Genomic DNA, 9,910 nt, shown 5'->3' with positions numbered 1-9,910 from the left:
CTCCCCTTCCCCCTCCCCGCCTCGGCCCCGCCACCTTCGCCGGCTGCGGGGAAAACCCGGAGCCGCGGCGGCGCGCGCTGGGCGAAGTGCTCCCGGGGACGAAGCCGGGCAGCTGGGCATGCTCAGTGGCTGGGACTGGTGTGGGTGGCGAGGAGCCCGCTTGGACTCTCCCTCCCACCTTCTCGCTCAGGCCCCCGCCTCTTGGCCCCTGCCCTGCCCAGAGTAGTTCCCAGCCTGCGCACGGGGAGCCCGGGAACATGGCGCTTGGAGCGATGTAGCCGTCAAGAAGAAAGGGATGACGAGCCCCGGTGCTTCGCTGACAGCCGGCCAGCAGGTAGGCAGGCGCGCCCAGCGACGCTGCCTGGGGGCACATGGGCACCGGAGGGTCATGGGGGGGAAGGGAGATGCGCGCGGCCAGGACCTGGGACATCTGGGTTTTGCACCAGAGGATGCGAAGCGGACGTAGGTGTGACAGCGCTCGATTGTGCATCTCTTTGGAGATGCCAAAGGCAGGGCACCGCTAGCCTGGAGGAAAGGGATCCAGGGACCGCCCCCCACCCCCACCCCTTGCGCTGCTCTCTAGCCTGATCTCCCTGTGGGTCAAATAAAGGATAGTTCCTTTCTGCTGGGGAGAGGGCGTGGAGAGAGGGCGTGGGGAAGAAGCCAGGAGCAGCAGCCCAGGAGCAGCCCGGAGCCTGCTGGTACCCAGGAATGCTCGCCAGCGGATTACCAGTTCTTTGTGTATATAGCCGCGCACGCCCGAGGGGTGCCACGATGGAGTGTTGGACATATTGCCAGGGCAGGATTCCCGTATGGGTCTTGTCTCTTGGCAGGTGTGCACTGAGAGATGCAAGAGCTGAGCCTTTCTGGGGCTGTGGTTTCCTTTGTTACTTGCCTTGGTGGGGTATGTGTGTGTGGTGGTGGCGGTGGGCTGTAATAGAAAGGGGGGACTTAATGCTCGTGGGTACCGGTGTGGGCAGAGCGTGGAAGAGGATCTTGATTCCAAACTCTTGCCAGAATTGTACGCGGTGTTGGCCTCCTGGGGGGTAAACTTGAAAAGTCCAGGGATCATCCCCGCCAGATTTGGAGGACAAGCAGGATCACCTCTTTAGAAATGTGGATTCAGCTGGAGCTGTAGACATAGATCATGAGTTAATGCCTCAACCTTAGTCTCAGTTAAGGACATTTGAAGCATCGATGCTATTTGTGGTGGACATTTCAAGGCCAGGGCAATACAGAGAAAGAGAAGTTGGCATAAAGCCAAAGGAAAGTGTCATTGTTAATAGTTGATGATCGCCCCCAAGGTGGAATACATTTTGTGGGGAATCAGGAATCCTGGCTTTCAGGGGAGATACTACGAGGGAAGAGTCACAGTGTCTTGGGTCGGTCACAGAACCTCTCCAAATCTTTTCTCTTCTGTGGGTGGAAGGCATGGGGATACTCCCTCTTACCTGAGTCTAGGGGATATCAGGCAGTAAAGTTGTTATTATAGGGAATAGACGTCGATCGTAGGAGGAGCGTTTAAAGAGCACCCTGTCCTCCCATATATTTGTGTGTCAGATACAGGGCATTGACATGTCCCTAAATGCTCAATGTTAAGTTTGCTTGCCTTCAGCAGCACACTCGCTGAACTAGCAAGAGAAGGGAAATTTAGAGCATACTCCTAGTGTGTTTGCTTATACTATAAAAGGGTGAATATTTGTGAATGTGAACTTTAGGGCCACTTCTGCAAGGGTGCAATCATGTTTACCATCTCCCTGGGAAGCAAGAATGAGGCAGTATTATCAAAGTTAAATGAGGAATGCTTGAGGAGAATGCATTTAAGTAGATTAAAGCCATAAAAGTCTGTACTGAGAATAAAACGTTGACTTGGAATACATTGCACGGATAGGAAGCAGGAGAAGTTCCCTTGTATTAATGGAAGCAGTAGAAGTTTATGGCAAGTTCGTTGATAGCACTGCTCTTAAAATACAATTTTTGTGTTCTGTGTGACTACATAGCGATTGATTGTACTTTGGCCCTGCACCTTACTGTATTGTTGGTGGGTGGGTTTTTGTAAGCATTGAAAACGCCGTTGCTCTTGGTGTGAGACGTGGGGATTGTAGGATATGACATCTTCGTGATGTCAAGTTTGATCACAAACTTCGGGACCAAGTTTGAACTCTGGCTCCTCTGCATTGAACTCTGTCATCTTGGACCAGGTATTTCATTTTCCCGAACCTCAGTCCCCTCGTGGGTAAAACAGGCCTGGGAATAAGACTTCATGCATGAAAGGGTAGGTGTGGGGAATCATTCAATGAGAGTTGGCCACCAGGACCATGGTGATGGCCACGAAAAGAGGAAGGCAAGCGAATGCTTATTGACTCCGTACTTTGAGCCCTGTGTTAACCAAGCCCACTGCTTTAGAGGCGATTCTGACTCCTAGTGGCCCCATCTAGAGTTTCTGAGGCTGTAAATCTTTCCAGGAGCAAACCCCTCAACTTTCTTCTACAGAGTGGCTGCCAGCCTTTGTAGGTAGGAAGACAACACTTCTGACAGACCACCAGGGCTCCTTTACTATATGAGTCCGGTTCAAACACGTGATCTCATGCATTCTTCCCAACATTCCTATGAACTGTCTTGAATGTGAGTGTCATATGATGTCAGCCTAACAGCGAGGGTTAAAGCAGAATAGAAGAGGTCGTTTTAAGACAATGACCTTTAATATAACTTAAAGTAACTTAATACAGCTAAGGGAAGAACAGCTTAAGAGGTGGCTCACTTACATAGATGTCATTTATTGAAAACTTAGACAGTCCAGGACCTGGATTTAGCATCCTCAAACTGACACCTTGATAATGCTTTCCTCTCTTTTGCTACCTCACCAAAACAATGCTAAAGAAATAAACAAAAATGCAAATAAAACAACCAAGATGACAATGGCAACAAAAATATGCCAAGTCTAACAGTGGAGGTGGCATGATCATCTGTAGTGTTGCTTTAGTCAATAACACCCCCACCAATAAAATCTTTAATGCCTCCATTCCCTTCACTTTCGATCGCCAAAACCATCACATAGTCCGGTATATTCCGTTCTCTGAGTAGCTCAGTGGAGTCTTGTTTTCATCACCACGACACCAGCATCAAAAGCCCAGCCTCATCTCCTCTCGCTTTTACCACTAGAGTTCCTTCTTAATAAGACCCCTTGGTTTGTTTCTTGGGCCTCCAGCCCAGAGATGGAAGAGTGTTTTCTGCCAAGGGCCATTTGGATATTTAGACTATCATTGGCATGCCATACCAGTCAATCATTTCATTAACTCATCCCTTGTGTGATAGCTGGCACTGTTTTTCTTTGGTGAGGCATGGGATGTTAGCTGTCATGAATTATTTCTCCCCAACCCTGCTCTAGGGCTTCAACCACAATAGGCAGTAGCATGTGAATTCCCTGCATAAAACACATCCATAAACCTGAGACAGACTACAGAGGCTCCTTAAGTCTTGGATACTTGGCTGACCTCAGCTTGGATATATATTTCTACTGTTACCATCACCGACCTGCTGTTTCTTAAATATCACAACTATTCCTTCCTATTATTTGCTCATAAAAGTTCTCATCCTTTGGGCTTCTTTGACCTTCTCTCCCACTAATTAACTCTTTCATCACCTCCCTTCTTTTCCTTCCATAGTACTTACTTCAATTTTCAATTACCCATTTGTTTGGTTATACATTTAATGCTGGGGCTTTGTGGTGGCCATTTATTTTGCGTCTTGAATTTAATAGATGCTCAATAAATGTCTGGTGAATGAGTCAAGGAATAAATTCCCTTATAACATTTTTTTCTGTACCAATTTAAAGGTCTGATTTTTCAGAAATAAACTAGTATAAAAGAGCGTTTAAGAATCTCATTCTGACTTCAAAAGAGGAGTTTAACAAATATATCTTCTAAGGATCTCTTTTTAGGTAGCAGTTAAGAATTGAATCAAAATATTTTCTGGCAACTGAAGATTTCATAAAATACATCAGTCAGTCAACAAAATATATCCCTGTGCCCTAGAAAGACAACTGTGAAAAAAGCCAACCCTAACCTCCTAAAGATTAATAATAATGATACTGTATCATTTACTGAGTTTCTGTTATGTGTGAAGTTCTTCACAGTCCTGCCCCGAAGACACACTGTAATTGCTTGGGGCTTCCCAAAACACAGAACTCAACACTTACAGCAGGCCACAGCAGAAATAGGAACAATTAACAGTATTATTGTCCTATCTTTAAAACTAGGAAATTTGCACTTATCTGGGGAAAATATTTGTCCACACATATAAAATTTGTATGCAAAAACTTTCTAAATATATTTAGGCTTAGCCTTGTTTAACTTTGTTAAAAATCATTTTATTGGGGGCTTGTACAACTCTTATCACAATCCATCCATCCATTGTGTCAAGCACATTTGTACATTTGTTGCCCTCGTCATTCTCAAAACATTTGCTTTCTACTTGAGACCTTGGTATCAGCTCCTCATTTTCTCCCTCCCTCATAGCTCTCCCCTCCCCCATGAACCCTTGATAATTTAAATTATTATTATTTTGTCATACCTTACACCGTCTGATGTCTCCCTTCACCCACTTCTCTGCTATCTGTCCCCCAGGGAGGAGGTTATATGTAGATCCTTGTAATCTGTTCCCCCTTTCTCCCTCACCTTTCTTCCACCCTCCCAGTATCACCACTCTAACCGCTGGTCCTGTAGGGCTCATCTGTCCTGAATTCGCTATGTTTCCAGTTCCTATCTGTACCAGTGTACATCCTCCGGTCCAGCTGGATTTATAAGGTAGAATTGGGATCATAATAGTGGTGGGGAGGAAGCATTCAAGAACTAGAGGAAAATTGTATGTTTCATCATTGCTACACTGCACCCTGACTGGCTTGTCTCCTCCCCGCAGCCCTTCTGCAAGGGGATGTCCAATTGCCCACCGATGGGCCCTGGATCCCCACTCTGCTCTCCCCTTCATTCACAATGCTATATAATTTTTTGGTCTTTGATGCCTGATACCTGATCCCTACAATGCCTCATGATCTCACAGGCTGGTGTGCTTCTTCCATGTAGATATTGTTGTTATGTACATATATTTACAGGTTTAGTATTAAGGAAACAGATGAACAGCGGGCTCCTACTCAAGTATTCCCTCAACACAAAAACACTTTGTTCTAACAATTCAGCAATCTGAGATGCTCACCTTCCTGGCACAATCGCTGAAGACAATGGGTGTACAAGCAAATGTGGTGAAGAAAGCTCATGGTGCCCAGCTATCAAAAGATATAGCATCTGGGGTCTTAAAGGCCTGAAGATAAACACACAGCCTTGTTTAATTTTAAAAGCCATCATGACCATTTTCCCTAGGATTAAGTTTAAGAGACAAATGTCCATAGAAGCAAGTTCTCTGTAGGTTTCTTGGTTATCCACAGTTAGAATTCTTAATCACCAGCTCAGTTGCATATTGTTGGCTATGTTTAACCCAAGTGCAAGGTAACTTCATGTTTCTTTCATGCAGAGCCCATTTGGGTGGTTTTGAAGAGCAGACAGAGTGTTCAAGCACAATGGGTGTATTTCAACCTATCACAAGATGATAACTTTAATTTTTAAGATGTCCTCAACTTCATGTCATTTCATTAGCTAAAATATATAATAAGTTAATATTTAAACAAAACTTTTCATATAAGTAAGCATAGAAATCACGCAATGTATCTTGATCTTTTTTTTTTTTAAGAAGTCTACCCTATAGGTCAACTAACATGTTAAAATCAATGGGAACCCAAAAAGATAGTATTTACCAACTGAAAAATACAATGGAAAATGATTATATTCCTGAATTCATAAATTCTTGAGGGAAACTATATACCAAAGAGGTGGTAATAAAAACATGCAATAACTAATGTAAAAAATATAAAAATTTGCATAGACACAGTGCTTGCTTTGGCGGCACATATACTAAAAATTTTACTTAGACATAATTAAAAAAACAGACCTTACTGCTGGGTGGGAAGAAGGATCTTAAGACCTGGTGGTGTTTTTTTTCTATCTAATTATTAGATAGTTTGATTGCACCAGGATTTGGGGGAATTTGACAAAATAACTCTAACAACTACTCATCTAGGAGAATAACACTTTGGAAATAGCTCTTTTTGTGCAAAATAATAGCAATGCTGGTGGCCATGGTGTTAGTGAAGATGATGGTGGAGAAGGTGGTAAAGGTAATGGTTGGTAGAGAAGTGGTAGATGTGCTGGTTGTTGTTGGAAGTGGTAATGGTATGCTGAAGTGGTAATGGTGTGCTGAAGTGGTAATGGTGTGGACTGTTGAAGGTGGCTGGTGGTGGAAGAGGTGATGGCGTTGGTGGTAAATGTAGTGCACTGTAGGGAAGTAGTGGAGGTGGCTGTGTTCCACAGAAGGACTGTGGGCTGGAGATGGCGATGCAAGTGGTAGTGATAGTGGAAGAGGTAATGGAATGGTGGAGTGCTGCCAGTGGTGGGGGGGTAGTGAAAGTGATGGAAGTGATAGAGGTGATGTGGTTGGGGGTGGGGGGTGGAGATGGCGATTTGCTCTACTGGAAATAAATCTTATCACCAAAGTACAGTTATTATAGTTACATAATGCTGGTGATAGGTATTCCAATCAACTAGAATAACCTGAAAAGAAGCCCAAGATGGCTTTTGTAAATGAAATGTGATTAGAAAAGCATTCTGAAACAGTGCAGACTATTCAACAAAAGTATCCATGTAATTGGCTAAGTATGTAGGAAACATTCAACTTTGAACTGTGGTTTATCTGACCCACTGTAGCAAAATCTGGGTAAATGTAAATGTTTACATATGAACTGAACAGAAATACTGTAAGAAAACATTTTATTTAATTGGAAGAACATTCTAAGTATAAAATCAATGGAGAGAATGACAAAGTAAATGGTAGATTTGAGTGGACTTGAAACTATTATATGTGAGCAATATATGTTTTTAAAGCAGTTAATCAATATAGAGAAAAATATTGACACCAATCATGATAGAACAGTTAATAGCATCTGAAGGTATCTTTCAAATCGCTAAACTAAACAATAAACCCCAATAAAATTGACCAAATATTAGAATAAACAACTCAAAAGGAAGAAATTAAAAAACCGATCTATGTCCTTGTTTAATAAATGTTTGCTCTTACTATTAATTTGATAAATGTGCCTATTAAAACAAGAGATACAGTATTTCATGTATTAAATGAACAAAAATATATACATATGTATGAAAACATACATACTAATACTCAGAATTGGCAAGGGTACACGCAGTAAAAAAGTCATTTTCATTCACAGTTGGTAGGGTTCTATAATACAACCTTCCTGGAAAATAGTTTGAAAATATTTATCAAAAGTTTATTAAAGTTCAAATTATGTGACAAAGCCATTTCTCACAAGTCTTTGCTATGGAAATGAATTTAGGTAAAACCTTACTTGGGTGACAGCTTTTATAATGTACATGGAACAAGGGATATCGTTGCTGAAGTCAGATGGCTGAAAGCAGGGCCACCAGCAGAATGCTTACTTGTGTTTTACTGGCTATGCAAAGGAATCCAACTCGGTGGATCACAGCACACCACGGATAGCCTTGAGAAGGGTGGGAGTTTCTGAGCCCTTCCTTCTGTGCACAAGGAACCTGCGTATGGATCAAGAGCCAGCTGTGCAAATACAAGGGACTTTTGCATGATTTAAAATCAGGAAAGGTGTATTTCAGGATGTGTCCTCTCCGCATACTTAGTCAGTTTATATGATGAGATAATAATTAGAGAAGTTGTATTTCATGAAGAAGACTACGGCAACAGGATTGGAGGAAGGCTTATTCACACTGCGCTGTGCTTGCTTTTTGGAAGTGCGGGGATCTGGAAGCACCACTGATGAAAATCAAGGATGTCAGCCCTCAGTCTGGATTTTAACTCAATGAAAAGAAAACCAAAATCCTCACAACTAGACCAAAGAAAAAATTGAAATTGTCAAGGATTTCTTCTTGCTTGCATGCACAGTCATTGCTCGTGGAAGCAGCAGTCAGAAGATCGAATGGCACATTGCATTAGAGAAATCTGTTGCACAAGAACTCTTAAAAGTGTTGGGGGGAAAAACAAAAATGAAGCGTTGAAAAACAAAGATGATATTTTGAGGACTAAGGTATGCCTGAGCCAAGCCATTTTCAATTGTCTCATACACATGTGAAGTTTAGACATTGAGTAAGACTGAAGAAGAATCAATATATTTGAACTATGGTGCTGACAAAAACAATATTGAAAAGTTCATGGACTGCAAAAAAATAATAATAATCTGTCTTGGAAGAAGTAACCATAATGCTCCTTAGCTGCAAGCATGGAAAGACTTCATCTCACGCACTTTGAACCTGTAGTCAGGAGAAGCCAGTTCCTGGAGAAGGCCATCCTGCTGGGTACCGGGGAGGGGCAGCTAAGAGCAGAAGGACCCGGATCAGAAGGCTTGTCACCATGAGCTCAGAGCTCAGTTATAAGGACAATTATGAGGACAGGGAAGGACTGGGCATTGTTTCCTTCTGTTGTGTTGTGGATCAGAAAACACTCGACGGCATGTAACAACAACAGTGTTTTATAATAACAGAAATTTTAAAACAAAATATGTAACTCCTAATAGCGGCAACTTGTTTTTAAAGTCTCCAAAATGATATATTATTATGTAGCTATGAGAAGCGATGGTTTTGAAGATTATGCAATGACATGAAACAATAGCTATCAAGATTTTAAGTGATAATAATCAAAGTGCATTACTTCATATATATATCAACCTATATTTCGTATATTATATCAAACTAGTGCTACATGCTTTGTGAGCTGTAAGCATCACGTAGACATCGAAAAAAGTTAGAAAGAAAATCACAAAATGATCTCTGAGCTGTGGGAATATAGATGACTTTTATTGTCTTTTCCAAATATTTCAAAGTTTAGTGGTCAAAATTTTTCAAAACGAATGATCACAGATAGTTTCATAACTCCAAAAAAGCACGATTTTATGAAAATGGAAGGTCAGAACTATTCATTTATGCAACCAACATTCATTGATTATCTGTTGTGTCAGAGGTGCCACCAAGTGCATCAGCACTGACTCTTAGTTTGCATACAGATAAGTGGTAGAAACTGCCTCATTTAGGCACAAGGTTCAGCTAGAGGGATAGCAGATAGCTATGCTGCAGGGTGTTAGGGGTATAAAAGCAAACAAAATATAATTAACTAACTAACTAATGAAATTAAAACAAACAAACAAAAAACAGCCCAAGAAGCAGGCAGGAACCTAGCTCTCTCAGAGCCCAGATTTCTGAACTTGCTCCATTTAAGAATGGACTGCTGAGGGTGGTGCTGGGTTCTTACTCTCCATACTAGCCAACTTAGCATCAGGGAATGCCTGCATTTGTAGGCCCACCACAACTTGTCCAGTGGAAGAAATAAGAAGGTGGAATGGATGTTTAATAGTCCCAACCAAACCAAACCCAAATAGAAATGACGGGCTAAAATTGCCATTATCACAGATCTTGGAGACAAACCAAGTGGACTACAGTTATCCCTCCCTGTTCTGTACAGATCTCTTGCTATGAGGTAGGATTCTGACCAACCCAAGTATCAGAGCACAATATTCAGTTTTATGTACATGATAAAAAAATGTACAATATGGATGCCCCCAATTGGGACATGCTACTTCTTTCTATCGAATGGAGTCAGCAGTGACAAGCCTTGTAAATTTTTGAACTTTATCCATCTGGCAGAAAAGTTGAAGATAAGAAAAGAGAGGAGTGAATGGATAATCTAAACAAACCGTTCAGCGCGAGCAAGCAGTATCGTGTGAAAGTAGGTTGGGCATCAGCACAAGTCTGTGTCTCTTATATGC

The 9,910-nt window shown here is 42.1% G+C and overlaps 1 protein-coding gene across 1 annotated transcript in view; it reads left to right on the top strand.

Annotated features, from left to right (window-relative positions):
* Positions 1-151: 151 nt before the first annotated feature.
* Positions 152-9,910, top strand: part of PAK5 (p21 (RAC1) activated kinase 5) — a 334,352-nt gene continuing 324,593 nt past the window's right edge. Inside the window, exon 1 of the mRNA XM_004697833.2 lies at positions 152-334. The gene's annotated coding sequence lies outside the window, so the exon portion shown is untranslated. The remainder of the gene's footprint in view (positions 335-9,910) is intronic.

This window comes from Echinops telfairi, unplaced genomic scaffold (assembly GCF_000313985.2).
Source record: "Echinops telfairi isolate 266 unplaced genomic scaffold, ASM31398v2 ScPeMD7_5592;HRSCAF=6446, whole genome shotgun sequence".
Classification (NCBI taxonomy): domain Eukaryota; kingdom Metazoa; phylum Chordata; class Mammalia; order Afrosoricida; family Tenrecidae; genus Echinops; species Echinops telfairi.
The sequence above is the reverse complement of the archived record's forward strand: the minus strand, read 5'-3'. Positions and strand labels throughout refer to the sequence as shown.